The sequence below is a fragment of the Microcebus murinus genome, chromosome 4 (assembly GCF_040939455.1).
Source record: "Microcebus murinus isolate Inina chromosome 4, M.murinus_Inina_mat1.0, whole genome shotgun sequence".
Lineage (NCBI taxonomy): Eukaryota > Metazoa > Chordata > Mammalia > Primates > Cheirogaleidae > Microcebus > Microcebus murinus.
The window spans coordinates 26,866,485-26,884,113 of record NC_134107.1 but is presented as its reverse complement, the minus strand read 5'-3'; the positions used below and the strand labels follow the sequence as shown (position 1 = coordinate 26,884,113).

Below are 17,629 nucleotides of genomic sequence, written 5' to 3'. Positions count from 1 at the left end.
AATAAATTACATTACTGCCATTTTGATCCCAAGACATCTTGCTCCTTCCCCTTTAACAAGTAGTCCTTACTGGTTTAGCTTCCTTTGCTATCATTTCTCTTAATTCTAACGACAAAGTCTGCTTTGTTCTTTGCTATGCTCTCTCAATTATTTAAAGGGCCACCAGGAAGCATAATGTCTAATGGTCCCTCAGTACTGGAGTGACTGATAAAAATGACATGAAACAGAAGCTAGGAGTTCATATTCTTCCTTAAATCTTCCTTTCTTGGCAAATTCCTGCTATAGTAAGCTTTAGCCTAAGCATTGGTTCTTTGGGGAAATAGTCTCAGAAACTATTTCACCCCAAATTCAATTAGGAACTGACCTTAACATAACAATTAGCTCTGTCATGATATTTGCATTGTATCCCCCACAGGATAATGCAATTACCTCTCCAACTTCTGTGCCCCAAAAGACTTGTAGCTCTTTCATATAGAGAATATGCTTTGACCTATTTTGTCTATCATGTAGGAACAATGCAACACAAAATAGGCACTGAACAGGTTAATAAGTTACTCTGAAAGGGAGTTATCAATAACACAGTAAGACTTGTGACATTCATTCATTTACTTTTATTGATTTTACTCTCATAGCATCATAAAGTTGAAATATACGCAAAAGTAATTTTGTTTATCTCTTATCCTCTGCTGTCAGGTAGAAATCCACCTAGATAATGTTAAACAATTGGAAGTCCATCCCATTTCTCTTAAAATAAAAGAGAGTTATCCCAAGAACCTGCTGTATAGACCACTATTATGGACTAGGACTAAAACAATTGTAAAATATGAAGAGACTGATAAAAACCATTGTGGAAATGAATCCCTAGAAGCTACTTTCATTAAAAGCATGAATTATCCAGACAGTTGAAGCTACCTGAAACAATGGCCTAAATCAATTATTCCTGGAGAAACAGACATGAGCTATTTGAATAGCTAAAACTTTTATCACAAATTAGCCTGAGCGCCATTGAAACAAAAGTGGAAGACAGGGATGATATGGCTTCTTAGAGACTTTAGAATTAACTAATTAAGCAGACTCTGATACCAAAACAAAATTGAAAAACCAAAATATATAACAAGGTAAACTAGGGAAGATGATATTTTCCTATAAAAATGAAGTTTCCAACACAGTAAGTTCCATTGTTCCCTCTTGGTCTTACCTTATCCAAGAGGATTTTGTCACCCATATGTGAGGTAATGGATGGTAATACCTGGAAGTGTGACTATAATATCTGAGTGAAGCTATATAATTAGTGGAGAATATAGATGTTCTAACTGGTTGTATGATCACTTCCTTCTCCATCTCTGGAGGATTGCTTTCTATATAACAAACCCCAAACATCCTTTCTAATTCTTACTGACATTTTTGTTTAGATTTAGATTCAAAGTACTACAGCTATAACTGATAGTCTACATAGACATGTTGTAAGCACTATGCAATGCAACTCTACCTGAATTATCTTATATAATTATCCCTAACACAACATAATCTAGAAATTATTGGTTCCATTTTACAAAAGAGTACTTTGAGTCTCAGAGAGGTTCAGTGATTTGCCAGAAATCATGCAGTTAGTAAGGGTAAGTGTTCAATCTCATGTCACTGAATTCAAAGTGTAGAGCTCATTCCACTATGACTCAGAGTATTGTCTTATTTTATCAGCAACAATTTAAGGCTAGATATTAGGCCTCAATATTAGGCCAATAAATTCACTCTTAGGTCTTCTTTCTGGCCTGTTATACAGAAAAGGCTCTATGTACTTCCTATGAGCAATTTTCAACAATGCTTCAACACCACCACAATAATAAATTAAACTCTATGTGATCATGGAAGGTGGTAGCTGCCTTGGTAAATGGCATGTATTGTTGCCAGTAACATTTCACTAGCATGACATGGGCTCTAAGCTGTATCTTCTCCTCTTCCCACTAAAATGAAAAGTCATTTATGATCTTTCACACAATAGTAATAACCCTACTTATGCTTGAAAGTAGTTTGAGGCCAGTCACAGACCATTTCTCCTTCAATTCTTGGTCAAATTCCATAGATTAAATATTGAACATCCATAGTATGGCACAGAGTACTGAGTCTAAGAAATCTGAGTTCTAGTTTGGCATCTGGCCCTAATACTTCCATGATCCTGAGAAAATCCATTTCTGGGCCTCAGTTTTAAAGATGTAACCTGAGGGGACAGCTTAAATTCTCTTTCAGGATTAAAATGTAGTTTATTCCGTGCATGTACATATGTATGTACACATGCTGTGCATTTTGCATTTCAATAGTTATTTAAGTGCCTGTTAGCTCAGCAGGCATTCATTTAAGACTAGGAAAATGGTAGTTCTCTGATTTTACAGAGTTTTTTTTATCTCAGGATGCTGGAAGATCTTACATCATTCATTAATTAAATCTTACGTCCCCCCCTCCTGAAAGGTGAGACCTCAAAGTCTGTTATTCTCTGTCATCACCCATATGGTGCCATAATATGATATTAACTTTGGAACACAATGCTCTGAGAATCTAGCCACTCACACAAAGAGTGTTCTATCTGAAAGAGAGGCTCAGCAAAGGACACTGTGAAAATGAACTGAATGGGGAAGCAGAAATGGAGAAGTACGTAACTGTTATGGTGGGAATTTTTGGCAAATGAGATTGGTGTTAAAACTGATTAAATCAAATATATATTTCCCTCTTCTCCTCCCAATGGATTATCAGCACCATGTAAAACATCCTATATTTATCTCTCTCAATCTATGTAAGTAGGTGATGCTCCTTTGAAGATGATGATTATGATGATGACAGCTTTTAACCTACCTGCATCTCTATTCTCTTTTCCTCCAAACACAGCCTTTGTGTGAACTTAGAATTAGGTCAGTAAGTTTACCATTACCCCCAAAATATTTATGTATGTATCTGGTTCAAAAAGTTATGGAGCTGAAGCATGAGTTTGTTTGTTTTATGGAAGGAGGGAAAAGGCGGCGGGGAAGTGTAACGTCTTAGGTTGATAGAGGGTTTGCAATGTCTCATTTGAATGCAGGATGACTCCCCTGCATTCTAGAGTCAATTATTCCTTGTTGAGAGCAGAGGGTTACAGTTATGTAAACTGTAGAAACAATGGGTGCTAAAAACAGAAGGAAAGAGAACAAGAGTACTGGGGGAAAAAAAGTACCACAGAATATTACAGATTTCTAAACAGGGTTATTTGAAAAGTAAGAAACCTGAAATAGAACATGTATTTTTCATTTTTAAATTTTTTCAAAAGATATTCTATGAAGGGGTCAAAGATCTATTACTCAGGGCAGACTTGATGCTTGCCTGGTAAATAGAGCAATAAGTCATATGTTAACTCACATAAGCCAGTTAGCAATTGGCATGATAGTTTATGACCGCTGTTTTACAGAAGAGATAGCTGAGGCTGAGAGACAGGAGAGCTAATAAGAAGAAGAGGAAAAATTCAAACCCAGGTCTTTCTGACTCCAGGGCCCCTTCATAATCTAGCCAGAAGCTCTTTCTCTTTCAAGTAACTCATATCTGTCTCATAGTTCAACTTTTTCTTATCTCTTTCAACCATCTTTTCTAAATGGAGTCCTATTAGCAGAAGAGTATGGTTATGTAACCCTCAACTAAGCAGTATCAGAAAGGCTAGGATATTTGCTGAGGAACCACCACATGTGAATCATTGCATTCTTCCAGTCAGGTGAAATCTATTCAATTTTGACCCTCCTATTTCCCTATGTTTCTGTAGCTGCTGGATAAATTGGCAAGGCAGAATGGACTATAGTTTGGACTTCATTTCCAAGGAAACTACAAAATGCATTGTGACTTGCAGCCCTTTTATGAGAATCTCACCTCAAAGTGAAACAAATTTGTCTCAGGGGAAGGGAGAAAACAGGTAATAAACTTTCCGTCTATTTCCATGCTGAAAGCTATTATACTATACAAATAATCCCACATTCATCTGGTTTACAGAGAGCAGAATAAATGCAACATAATGACTAGCAGTCATATTTTCCTAAAGTGCTTCACCATGAATTATAAGCATCCACTAACAATGATCCTTTGCTTGTGTGATGATGTTCACAAATCATCTTTTCAAATGTGTGACTCTCGACTGCACCGGAGAGTTTTATGTTTGTGAATCACTGCTTTTCCTTTGGTCCAGTTTTTCCTTCTCTCATTTTGTAAATATGATAACATATTGATAAAAGATGAAGTAAGTTCCATGGTCAGTGCTTCCCCTTGGCATCGTGGGAAATGATCTGTTTAGGATGGCTGCACAAAATTTATTTGCTCAGCAAACCTAATTTTATCTGAGGACCAGTAAATATGTATATCGAGACAATACCACTATTTGCAGACCATGTGAGGCTATCATGCCAGATCAGGATGTGAAATAGGCCAAAGAAGATGAGAAATATTAAGCCATATCAGAAGTTTTAATTATTTCAAAAAGGAAAGGAAAAATATTCACTTGGGAGCTCAGAAAATAATAATCCATCTACTTAAGAAATATTTAAAGCAAATTTAACCTTCCCTTTTTCTACCTATTCAAGGAATAATTGTCTTCTTTATCTATTCCTCCCCCTCAATGCAGCCTTCTCTGTAACTATCATACTATATGATTTAAAAACTCATATTTTTAAGACATATTTAAACTTTTCATTTTTACATGTAATTAATATTAATAGCACCCCACATATTTGTCAGGATATCAAACTATTTTTAAAACACATAAAAAACAAAAGGAGAATAAAAGAAAACTGTCATATTTTTTCTACCAGTGTATTTTCCCTGGGAAATTAGAAACATTTTTCTAGGCTTAGGGACCTAGATGCTCAGTGATTTTTTTTTTAAAGATATCCTACAAGGAGGAATAGGTGGAGCCATACACTGTATACCTACTATATTCCAGATAGTTTTGAACTTTCTACTTCTGAATTTAAAAATTGGCTATTTAAAGGCTGTGGACCAGAAGAAAATTTCAAGAACATTTGGCCTATCATAGCCAGTCTGCAATGTCTTTCATTACTGTGACGTCTGTAATGACAGTCCTTTCTTTTTGATGATGGATATCAATGAATAACATAATTTGCCATAAATATGAACTCCAGTACTAATCTCCCATCCATATCCTGAGCAGTCAGAGATTTGAAAAGACTCTGAAATTCATAGCTGAAACTCCCCTTGGAAGCATAAAATATCAGTGATGGGAGGGAATGAGAAATTCAGCAAGTATATCGATGTGGAGATGTGTGTGAGGATATTTTTGAAGTTCACAGATCACCAGAATATAAAATTATTATTCTGTGTTAAAGAGAAACATTTTCCACTCACAGAAAAAGAGACAACACAGTGATAGCACTTGATAACCAAGTCACTGACTTAATTTTCTGAGTTTTCTCTTCAACTGCTGCTGCTTAGCAACTTGAAAATTGCTTTTTCTTATCCTACTAATTTGGGGCATAATGGGTGTGTGTATGCAAATGTTTTATCCAGGAGGAAGAGGAAGAAAACTGGCAAGAGATGAGGAGGATCCGATGACCGATTAGTTGTATGGTGTAGGCAGGCACTGAACATTGACCAGAACTCTCCAACTTCAGTTGGGGTGATCTTGTGGGTGATGGTGAATTTAATAGGGATTAGACATATAGGAGGAGAAACAATTTTTGTGAGAGGAAGGAACACAATGAATTTATTTTAAGCAAAATGAATTTGAGATATCTAAGGAACATCTACCTACAGATTGCCAAAAATCAGATGGAAATAGGATTCTGGGGTAAGAGAAAGTGATAGCAATTACTGATAATCATTTGAATGTCATCAGCAGCATGTAGGTGGTAGATGAAGACAGGAGGATGAATAAAATATAGATACTTCGACAGAAATGCTCCTCTATTTAGTTTCTATTATTCTCTAGTTTAACAATAGAAAAAATATGTCCATAATAATTAGCAATGTGTCACTTAAAAGAGTAGATGCCTCGTTACTTTGGAAGGGCACTGTGTGGGACATTGCTCACATCATTTTATTGCAATTATTTGCTTTCATGTTTGCTCCCCACCAGAATGTAAAAATTCTTAAGGTCAGGTTACAGGGGCTGCACAGAGTAGAGATCCAGTAAATATCTAACCCATTCTACTAAGTGAAGTATCCCAAGAATGGAAAAATAAGCATCACACGTACTCACCAGCAAATTGGTTTCACTGATCAACATCTAAGTGGATATATAGGAATAATATTTATCGAGTGTCGGGCAGGTGGGAGGGGGGAGGAGGGGATGGGTATATACATACATAATAAGTGCAATGCACACCAACTGGGGGATGGACATGCTTGAAGCTCTGACTCAAGGAGGGAAGGGAGGCAAGGGCAATATACGTAATCTTAACATTTGTACCCCCATAATATGCTGAAATAAAAAAAAAAAAAGAAAAGAAAAGAAAAATAAATAAATAAAGGGGCCGGGTATGGTGGCTCACACCTGTAACCTTAGCACTCTGGGAGGCTGAGGCAGGAGAATTGCTTGAGCTCAGAAGTTGAAGACCAGCCTGAGCAATAGCGAGACCCCGTCTGTACTATAAATAGAAAGAATTAGCCAAACAATTGAAAATAGAAAAAAATTAGCCGCGCACAGTGGTGTGTGCTTGTAGTCCCAGCTACCCTGGAGGCTGAGGCAAGAGGATCACTTGAGCCCAGGAGTTTGAGGTTGCTGTGAGCTACTCTGAGGCCCCGGCACTTGAGCCCAGGGGAGAAAGTGAGACTCTGCCTCAAAAAATAAGTAAATTAATAAAGGAATGAATGAGTAAATGAAGGGAAACATAATACAGAAAATGGGCCAGAATCTCAACCCATGTAAAGTCAGAACTCCATGGCTGGATGCAGTGGTGCACTCCAGACATTCAGGAGGCTGAGGTGGAAGGATCTCCTGAGCCCAAGAATTCAAGATCAGCCTAGGCAACATAGCAAGACCCCTGTCTCTAATTAAAAAAAAAAAAAAATTCATGACTAACATTTAGATTCTCATTTATAGTAACTTCCCAGGACAGAAATAACCAAAATAAAATGCAAATCCAAACTTTCACCAAAGTTGGCTGTAAGATTCTATGTCATTTTGAATATCATTGTGTAGTTATTTTTGGTATAATAGTCAATAGCTAAGATATATATGTACATATATGTATATTTGTAACTGTGTATAATTATATGAAATTATCAACACATATATTTATAATAGATTATATAGTCAAATTTATGATAATGAAAACTATACTTAAATTATATATGCATATTTAAAATTTATTAAGTTCTTATTGTGTGTCAGGAACTAAATAAAACACTCTAAATTATTTCATTTAATTCTCCCATTCATGCTTGAGAAATTAATTTTTATACCCATTTTAGAAATGGTTTAGGTACATACACATTTTAGAATTAGACATATGGACAGGTTATATAGATGTTTAAAATGGGATGTTCAATTTTCTAAATAGGACATTTAAGGCCTTACACAGTCTGTGTGTATACACATATACATATTTAATATTTACACAGTTCACTTTACAAACCACATATTTTGTGCATAGATGTAGGTAACTTTCTCCTTATTTAAATATCTAAAGTTTGGTATTTTTAGTCAAGGTACTAGTGGTGAAAAATGAGAATAGATGACTCAACATTTTTGTATCTTTCTTTATATAATGCAAAGAAAAAGATGAGAGATCTCTTTTACTCAGTTCCAACATTCTCTATAAGACAGGACAAATAAAATTCCTATTATACATCAAGGCTTATTGAAGTAAACATTTCCTATTGCCAATAAATAAAAAGACATCAACTGGACCATAGTTTCTTGCAAGGGATAATTGGGATAAAAATTACTCAATAGGAAAATTTGCTGATCAAATACAATAACAGTTTTTAAGTACTATACAAATTACATTTTATTTTTATTATTGCTGTATATATGTATTTTCATGCTTTGAGAAGCTGCTTATTCAACAATTGCAATCCTCTGGAATGTAGCCAAGAAAAAGGTAAAATGTAAAAAAAAAAAATGTCAAAGCAGTCAAAGTAAATCTTTCCAACTCCATGAACTAAAGATCAGCCTTCCTCTTATGAGAGAATTTTTAGGTCTGATTTCTCAGAGACTGTTTACTTCTATTAGACACACAATTTTAACTGCTTTCATCACATCTTGCCAGGACTACTGCAGAACCATTCTAACTGTTTTCCCTGCCTCCATACTTCCAAGCTATTTTTCACATGCAAATCTATCATATTCTTCATAAGCTTAAATTTTCCAATGGCTTCCCATGTATTCCACATAGTTTGGAAGACTTCACACACTTTAGAAAACCACAAATGATTGAGCTGCTGGCTATCCACTCTAACCTTTTCAATGCTGCCATCAACCTGGATTTTTTTTTTTTCTCGATCTTTAAGTCATACTAGATTTTAAAAAAATCTCTTTATTTAATGTCTCTCAGTCCAGAATTGGGACCTTTACACATACCATTGCATATGCTTGTAAAGCTCATTCTCTTTGCCTTCCTAAAGGAATGCCTTGCTAAGGCCACTTTTCAGGTTGCCACTTAATGATCAATTCCTCATGAAGGCCTGTCTTAAGCCCCGCATTAGAGGGTTTTGTCCCTAAGAACAGTAGCTGATACAGCTCAATCATAGCATAGATCCCGTTTGAATGAATGGTTATTTAACTGTCATTACATCTTCAATGTTTACCTCTGCTAAATTGAAAACCCTCAAGAAGGGATTATTTTGTTTTGGCTGCTAACATAGCTTAGAGAGTATAGCATATAGTATGTTCGATAAATATTGTTGATCAATTCATCAAATGCAGTTATTTGGAAAAGGCAAGATAGAGGCTATTAGGCTCAGACAGCTGATACTTTGGTACAAAGGAAGCAAAACCAATACTTTTTAAAAAGAAAAAAACCCAGTAACTGAGAGCAAGGAAAATCCTTGTACTTCAATAGCTCTAAGAGCTTCATGTATCAAACTCCAGTACAAGAAACAACATTATGATGACAAGGGCCTCGAGTGAATAATGAAATGTTAAAGGGTATTTGTTATTCATTTGTAAGTAAGTAAGAATTAAAAAAAATAATTTGAGATATATTTTCATTACTGTAATTGTTTTAAAAAAGGACTGGTATTTCAAGGGGTGTTGTTCAGTTACTGAGAAAATTAATTTATGTTATGCCTTTTCTGGCAATATCACGTAACTGAATAATAAGAGCTAACAGCATCTGCTTCAAAGTGGTAGACGCTGTTCTAAGTATTTTACACTTCTACGCTTATTTAAGCATCATAAAAATTCTAGAAGATACATATTACTTACTACCCTCATCTTATAGATGGGTAAATTGAGGCACAGGGAGTTCCAAGGCACTTTCCCAAGGTCATATAATTAATAAATAGAGGAGACAGGATTCAAAACAAAGCTGTCTGATCTGGTAGCTGTTCTTTTTAATATCCACAAAACAGCAGTCTTTAAGTGTCCCAAAAGAATATACTTTGCTTAACCAAAGTTTATCATTTTCTCAGCCAGAATAATAATTCAACTATGAATGCCAGAGACTATGCTAATCACTCTGCATAGTTACATCAGAACAACTTTGTAGGGCATTATCCTTATTTCTAACTTATAAGTAGTTAAATTAAGATGTGGAGAACTTAAGCAATCAAGGCCAAGTAGTAGAGCCAGAACCCTGAGCCTCAGAACCAACTTCATGAACTAAATATCAGCCCTCCTCTCATGAGAGAATTTTTAGGTTCATTTCTCAGAGACTATTTACTTCTATTAGAGACACGATTTTAATTGCTTTCATTACATCTTTCCAGGACTACTGCAGAAGCTTTCTAACTGTTTTTGCTGTCTCCCTTATTTAAGGATTGAGCTTTTAATTACACGATAGTTCACCCATCTTGTAAGAGAAGAATTTTTTACACAAGCTCTACCTTGGCACTATTGATAATTTGGAATGAATAAAACTTAGTTGTAGTGGCTCTCCTATGCATTGTAGGATGCTTAACACATCCCTAGTCTCCATCCACAAGATGCCAGCAGTGCCCCACCTCCCAATCATGACAATCCAAAATATCTCCAGACTTTGCCAAATGTTCCCTAGGTAGAGAAGCAAATTTCTCCCTGTTGAGAATCACTCTACTAAATAGTGGATGTTTTCTTTGGATACTTTTCGACAAAAACTGAGCACATTCCTCTTACTTAGTTTTCATTTCTAAATTTTATTCTCACTGCAGCACTTTTGTTAAAGTACACTGTCTTTATGCAAGTTAAAAAAACATAGCTTAGGCAGTAGTTGTATTATATTTTGGTTTTGTGTATTATCGACACATTTAAATACCTTGTAGTAGGATAATACTTGGATGACTTTACATAGGTCAGACAGGTATTTTCTAGTAATTTGACACTAGACAATTTATTTAACATTTCTCTCTAAGCCCATTGTTAAATTGGGTTAATTAATAATAGTCCCAGTCTCACACAGTTATGAGATTAAATAAATACATGCTTATAAAACACTTATCCCAATACCTGGATTATAATGAATGCCCAATTAATGTTCATGATTCTATTACTAATATTATCACTATTATTTATGTAATTTTCATACTTTACCTCTCTAGTTTATATTCAAATTTCCAGAAGCTACCACACTTCCTCTTTAGATTTAATGAAAACATTTACTTAGAAGTTGAAAATCAAGGCACAGTAACAAGATGCTGAGAGGAAACATCTGACAGTACAAGCCAAAATACCTAAGTCTATGGATAAGGCACATTACAGTTATAAATAAGAGACAAATAGTGAACATTGTTTTCACTATAAGGAAAACATTCAAAAGATAGTACGTTTTTATTCTTCCATCCTTACAAATCTACATGCCGCTCACTAATTGTGTAGCTCTTTACCAATCATTTATCAATAAAAAAGTATTAACAGAAATATATGAAACAAAAACATGAAGAAAATATCTTGATTCTCCAGTATGATGTAATCTTCAACTCAACTCCATAGCTACCTTCATTCTCTCAAGCCTAAATATGTTTGCATGGCCTCATTACTACTTTTTTATTCTTATTTTTCTTCAAGGTAGGGGTCTCTCTGATTGCCTATTTGTTGTTTTAAATGGCCAGTGCCAGAAAACTGTCTCAATATTTGCCTATGCCAGTCATAAATGCTGGGACATTATACAGAACAAGTGCCCAACAAAGAGAGAGCTACCAGGGTGCACAGCTTCATTCTGCCTGTCATGGCTCACAGTGGGCATGGAAAATTCTCTTCACTTTATGAAAAAACAGCTGCCACAAAGCCACTGCTGGGGGGGGGCGGAACCTCTAAGATCTAGGCTTGGTTTTTAAACACATTTTGACCTCTATTTTTTTTTTTTTTTTTTTAAAAAGCAGACAGTATGAGCACAAGAGAAGACAGGAATTTTTAAATCCCAAGTCAATTATTTCAATGAAAAAGAAACTCTCTAAAGAGAACAGCAGCTGCTGGCTTAAGGAGCTATAGGCCCTGCCAAATTGTAATATAGCCCTAAATACTCCCTTGTAATTATTATTTTTCTCATATGACTGCATAGCTCTCATGGAAGGAGATAACTGTAAGGCAGAAAAAATGTCCCCAAGGCACCCCAGCTCTCTTGCTCTCTTTTTCCCTGTGATAGCAATCTAGAAGACACACATTGAGATGGAAAAGCTGTAAGGTAAAAGCAGACTGGCCCCCTGACATATGACTTGAGAGGGAGCTGCTCTGAAGAATAGTAAGGCCCATAGTAGACTGTGCATGCACAAAAAATAAACTTTGGTAGTGTTGTAGCACTGAGACTCAGGGTCTATGTGTTATCACTGCAGACAGAGTTCAGATAGTCCTGACAAATACAGCTCCTAACACAGTTTCTAGTATGTAGCAAGAGCTTAATACGAGCTCTTTAAAGAACAAATGTGCAGAACTGAGAACACCATTTAATAGTAACACCAAAGTCTAGATATGGGTTACAAAGGAAAAAACACAGAAATCCTGATTTGTTTTAAAAAGCAATTTCTGCATATGAAGCACATACAGACTATGTATCAACGTGCTAAACAGCTCAGAGAGTACCCAGCACAATTCTATATTGCTGAATAAGGCACAGACAGGTCATATTCATGTAAAAGGATTATTACTGCCATCAAGCTGCCTATATATGTTAAGTTTAAAGTAAATGAAGAGAGTAATCTAGCTGGAAAGGAATGTGTCTATAACTTGATTCTTATCCGTCTTCTGCCTTTTATCGAAATTGCTTATTTTGACATAGTTCAAGCTACTTTGTGAAAAAGAAAGGATGGTACTTTCACCATCTGCAGTTTTCAGCCTGGGAGTAGAGGGCAGTTAGAAATCCAGACTCCTGCCACAGGTCTACTGATGAGTATCTGCATGACTTTTATGTCTGAGTAAAATTTTTCTTACTCTCTATTTGAACACTGATAAAGTGGACACAATGACAATCATAACACAAAGTCACAGCAAGGATTAAGTAGCACCTTGTATATAAAGAATCTAGCAAAATGTTTGGTATATGTTGGCACCCAATAAATGTTGATATCATTTCTTCATTTGCTTTCTATGTTTCTCCATATTTCCTTTCAATGTTTTGGGTTTTTCATCTAATTGTTTGTTTTAAATTATAAAACAAGGGGGATAAATGCCAGATGATTGTCAAAACACCTATCAGTATGAAAGAGCTATGCCCCTGAAGTTTGGTTATTACCAGGAATGTGGAATTGATAGCATGATTTGACAAAAATCAAAATAATGTTCCTATTGCCTATATTGCCAAAGTTCGAGCTCGAGAAGGAGAGGAGAGAATTTAAGGAAGGATAAACAATGACAGAGCAAATGACAAAGGATGCAAAGTGAACTGCAAACAGCCACAGCTGAATGGAGTTTACAAAACATTAGAGTCTCATAGACTCTAATGTCCATTAGACTCATTATTGTCCATAGTTTCCTGGATTTTAATTAATGCAGATACATTTAAACAAATTTAGCACAAGTGGTGGTACACTGTTTTGCTAGGTGGAATTCAAAAGGATCCAAAGTTTATGTAGCAGTGCAAGTTTCAGATTGTGCTCTTAAGAAAATGTCTTTCCAGGGTGGGCAATAAAGGAGACAGAGTGGTATTTTCAAGTCTTTTCTTGTATCTTTAAGCCAATCTCGGTCAACACAATCAATACCCAGCAACAACAAATACCTCACACTGTAATTCTTCAATGGGGCCCTGCTCTAGCCACTATTTCCTGATATGCTCTTAAATACCTGTGAATTTTGAATTTATTTTACTTCTTCACTATGGACCCAAACTCTCTCTTGGATTTTGATAATGGTTAATGTTCTTTAGTTATCTTCCCTTCTCTCTACACTCAATTCACACACTGCATGGACTCTGGTGATACCAAATAATGCCTCAGCCCCATCCTATCCAGACAACAGCACTAACCAGGGCAATCAGGAATCAGAGAAGGGTAGCAGAATCATTTTTTAAAAAATGGCTAAGTACCAAAATATTAAAGAAGAGGAGATATAAAAGGCTTCTTCTTTATGATCAACCAAATACTCCAAAGTAACTATCATGGCAAACATTTATTTGAAAAAGAATTTAAATTTACCTAAGTTAAAGAAATGAAAATTCTAATCATATCTGAGGGTCAGAGTTGCAAAGAATGAGTAAGTGGGTTAATATGAAAATACATTTTTAAGGGAATTTGGAACCATTCCTTTTTCTCCTGTCTCTGACTTACGTACCTACTGAAGTGCTATATTCCATTTGCTAAAGGAAAATGTTTATATAAAAGATGATCTTTCTTCCACAGGGCCCAGGGAACTAGGCCCAGTGGGGAAAATCAAAGTTTGAGAGAAGCAGCAAAAACACTGCCCTGATATGGCATCCCTAACCTCCAACAGTCCCACACAAAACCTAGACTTTAGGCTGAATTCCAAAGAAAGATGTTTTAATCTCAGCATGGTGCTAGTTGAATCACACTAACCTATATCTCTTTGCTTTTGCTCTCCATTAATATGCCTACGATATGACAAAAACTTGGTCTCAAGCTATTCTCTGCCTCCATGGGCAAATCACTATGTTTTAAATCCTTATTCAAAGTCTTTCCACTTCATGTAGCCTTTCTAACTCCCAGGAAAAACTGATTTCAATTTCTTTCAGATCTCTAAGCAGGTTATTTCCAAATTTAGGATTTGTTAAAGCTCAAACTACCTGATATTTGGTTATTTTTAATGTCTGTATCCTCTATAGGTAAACTGACAATAGTTGAAACCTACCTTCCTTTTTGATCCATATGTTCCTCACAGTGCATAGTTTGTAACTACTGTGTTGCCTAATAATTAGTAAATGTTTGTTGAATTGAATTTAAATGTAAAAAAGGAGGGAAGGTAATCTGACATCTGTTTCTTCCTGTTCATATTTATATTAGGAAAGTCAGTGATCCTAGTCAATGTAAGTAGGCAATGTGCCAAGGGAAGTAAGACAACCAATCACATATCCAAATTTCTTAAGGCAGCATTAGAGACCTCTATTAGATAAGACCTTGCAACCAAACAAGAAGCAACTCTACTGCCTTAGTAATGTGTGGACTCTCTAGATCCTGTTTATTCCTAATTCTATTAGATTTAAACTCCTCCTTAGCTGCTATCTATCAGCCAGAAACCCCAACCAAGCAGTGGAAGCTGAGTGCTTTCTCGACACTTAAAAATAAAACCAGAAAGAGCAGAAAGCTCCTTTATGGTGTGGCAAAGTGAGTGTTGGCCAGGCTGTATGGTACTCCCTTGACATATAAACCCTGAAAAATAAATATTTCTTTCTTGGAGAGATACTTAGCTGAGCTTTTGTTACATCTCTTAATGTGAAGGTATAACATCTTGCTACACAAAATATTGGAGACCAGCAGTATAAGCATCACATAGGAGCTGTTTGGAAATACAGAATCTCACAATTCCCCCCAGACAACCTGAATCAGAATTGGTGTTTTAACAAAATCTCAAAGTGACTCTAATGTAGGTAACATTTTTAAGATGCATGGGCATCGAATAGTCTAGCAATGATATTTAATTTGCTTGGTAGTCTCTTTTCTCTAATCCATCATTTTATTGGAAAAATAAAGTATTTGCTTCCTACACCCTTTCCTTCTTTACCCCTCAATGTTTTTCTATGCCTCTATTTGTTTTAATAGGCAATACAAAAGGACAAAAGATTTCTGTAGTGTTTAGAACGTACACATTTCTTTTATATGCATTATATCATTTGATTCTTATGATATCCCTGTGATTATTATTACACATAACTTGCTATGCCACTTACATAAATAAATGTCTGAGAACCCCCATGGCTAATGGCTTGAAGATGCAGAAGGCTTTCCCCTATAATCAACCAACTCTCGAACCTGAGAATTAGAGAATTCTAATTGCATTAACCATGCAGCCAAGAACTTAAAAGCCCAGATCTGTATTACTCTTGAATCTTTTGCCTTTTCAACTAACATAACCCAGTTTATCCCACACAAAGACACTAAACATGTACACTCTTGATGAAAGCTTTTATAGTGGCCATTACATAGATCTGCTGTCAGCTTGTCTAAAATGTGTCTGCTGAAGAAATGAAAAAAATAATCCAATCCATGTTTATAATCAATGGAGTTTGATTTTCAACTAACCAAAACCTAATTGGGCATTTCTATCATGTATGGAATGACCTTCTAGTGGCTTTACTCACTCATGTGATCTGAACTTTTTAAGCAATGAGTAAATCAACATAGGTAATAATATTAAACATATGTTATAGTTTCAATAAGAAGTTATTTATAGTGATAGGATTTTTATAGTGTTAGGATGTAACATAGTAAATTACCAACTATATTAAAAAGCAGGTTGTATTTCAAAATGTTTAATCCAAATCTAGGTCACATTCTAAAACAAATGTCTCTATAGAAAGCAAAAATGTTAATTAGAACTTAAAGCCTTATCCAAATGTTTAAACACTCTCATTTAGGCATTAAATGCATTATCTTTATAAAAGCCTCTTGGTCATTGAATAATGGTCAGGTGTCTAAAATTTAAAAGTCACAGAATCAGAATATTATAATAAGAAAAAAAATCTTAAAGGGATCATCTTGATCTATCTCCTATTTCCACATTATAGATTTGGAAGGAAAAGCCCCAAGAGGCCACACAACTTACCGCAATTTCCATTGTTGTCACTGATTAGCTGAGTAACTCTTGGCAAGTCCCTTTTCTCTCAGCCTCAGTTTCTTGATCTGTAAAATGAGGTGATTGGACTAGATGATGAAAGGTCCATATAGCCTGAAAATGCCATTATTCTGCAAGAATAGAGACCACAACCTAGAATATTCCCTCTTCAAAAGCAACATACAAAAATTTGAAAAGATTTTAAAATGCCACTTGGCACTATTGATGTTCCCGCTGGTTGATCCTATAATCTCTGCTGGACACTTCAGAACCATATAGGTTGCTAGTAGCCACCACATACAAGCAAAGCAGAAGAGAAAGGCTGTAGGCATGCTCTTCGCCTGAGAAGTGCTGCAACTGAAACTCATCCCAGAGTGATGGTAAATCCTCTCCTCCCCATTCTGAGGATCTGATGACTCCCTCTGTCTGGGTTCTGCCTCAGGAATTTCTCCTCAAGGTTCACTGGAGCCCTGGGAGTTTAGCCCTTGACTTAACCCCAGACAAAGATGCATTTCCTCCTAGAAGACTCCCTGCCTGGACCAGTCATTCAAAATCAAGCTTAAAAGGGACTTTAGGCTCCAGGGAGCTGCACATTTTAGCATCCTTTAATCAGCTGTCTGACCTGGTCTGGTCTTTTTTGAAAACCTTTTTTTTTTTATTGTATTACAATTTTATTATGTTAATAAACAAAGAGTTGGTATGCATAATAAATAAAAGACAAATTCAGCCTCTGAATAGAGATTCTGTCATGGTCGCTGGCAATGTTTTAACTACTTTTACTTATCTTCCATTTGTCATTCTTGTATGGGTCAGTATCTTTGAAATGACTTTTATTTTTTTAAATAAGTTCCATTTTTCCCTTTTTCTTCTTTTCATTATTATTGTTTTCTATTGGGAAATCAGAAAGTCGGGTAATGGTTTAAGTTTTTAAAATCTTAAAGAGATCATCTAGACCTAATCTCCATTGTCATTAAATGGTGTGGGGGATTTAAATATAATAATTCAAGAAGGCAGAACCCATACCATAAACCCAGTGGCTGAAAAAAAGAAAAAAAAATGGTGGCAGCAGAACCCAGATATTACAAATGCAAAAGTGGGTACTGTCAATGTCTCTAGTAATTGACTAATTAAGCCAATCATTAAACCAGAGTTTAATTGATTGAGCTCATTTTTATAACATATGCAAATGAATCTGAAGTACTGTGTCCTATTGGCAGTGACACATTTAAGGAAAACTAGTATATATACCTAAGTAATTGTATATAAAATGTAGTCAACCTAGAAGATAAGAATTCTAGAAAAACTGTCTCATCTAAA

At 35.5% G+C, this 17,629-nt stretch overlaps 1 protein-coding gene across 10 annotated transcripts in view; it reads right to left on the bottom strand.

Annotated features, from left to right (window-relative positions):
- LRRC4C (leucine rich repeat containing 4C) overlaps positions 1-17,629 on the bottom strand; it is a 1,172,848-nt gene that overhangs the window by 93,134 nt on the left and 1,062,085 nt on the right. For 8 of the 10 annotated variants that reach the window (XM_076002025.1, XM_076002024.1, XM_076002021.1 and 5 more), the window contains one exon: positions 16,304-16,380. The exons of the other annotated variants lie outside the window; for them this stretch is intronic. The gene's annotated coding sequence lies outside the window, so the exon portion shown is untranslated. The remainder of the gene's footprint in view (positions 1-16,303; positions 16,381-17,629) is intronic. 10 annotated transcript variants of the gene reach the window in all.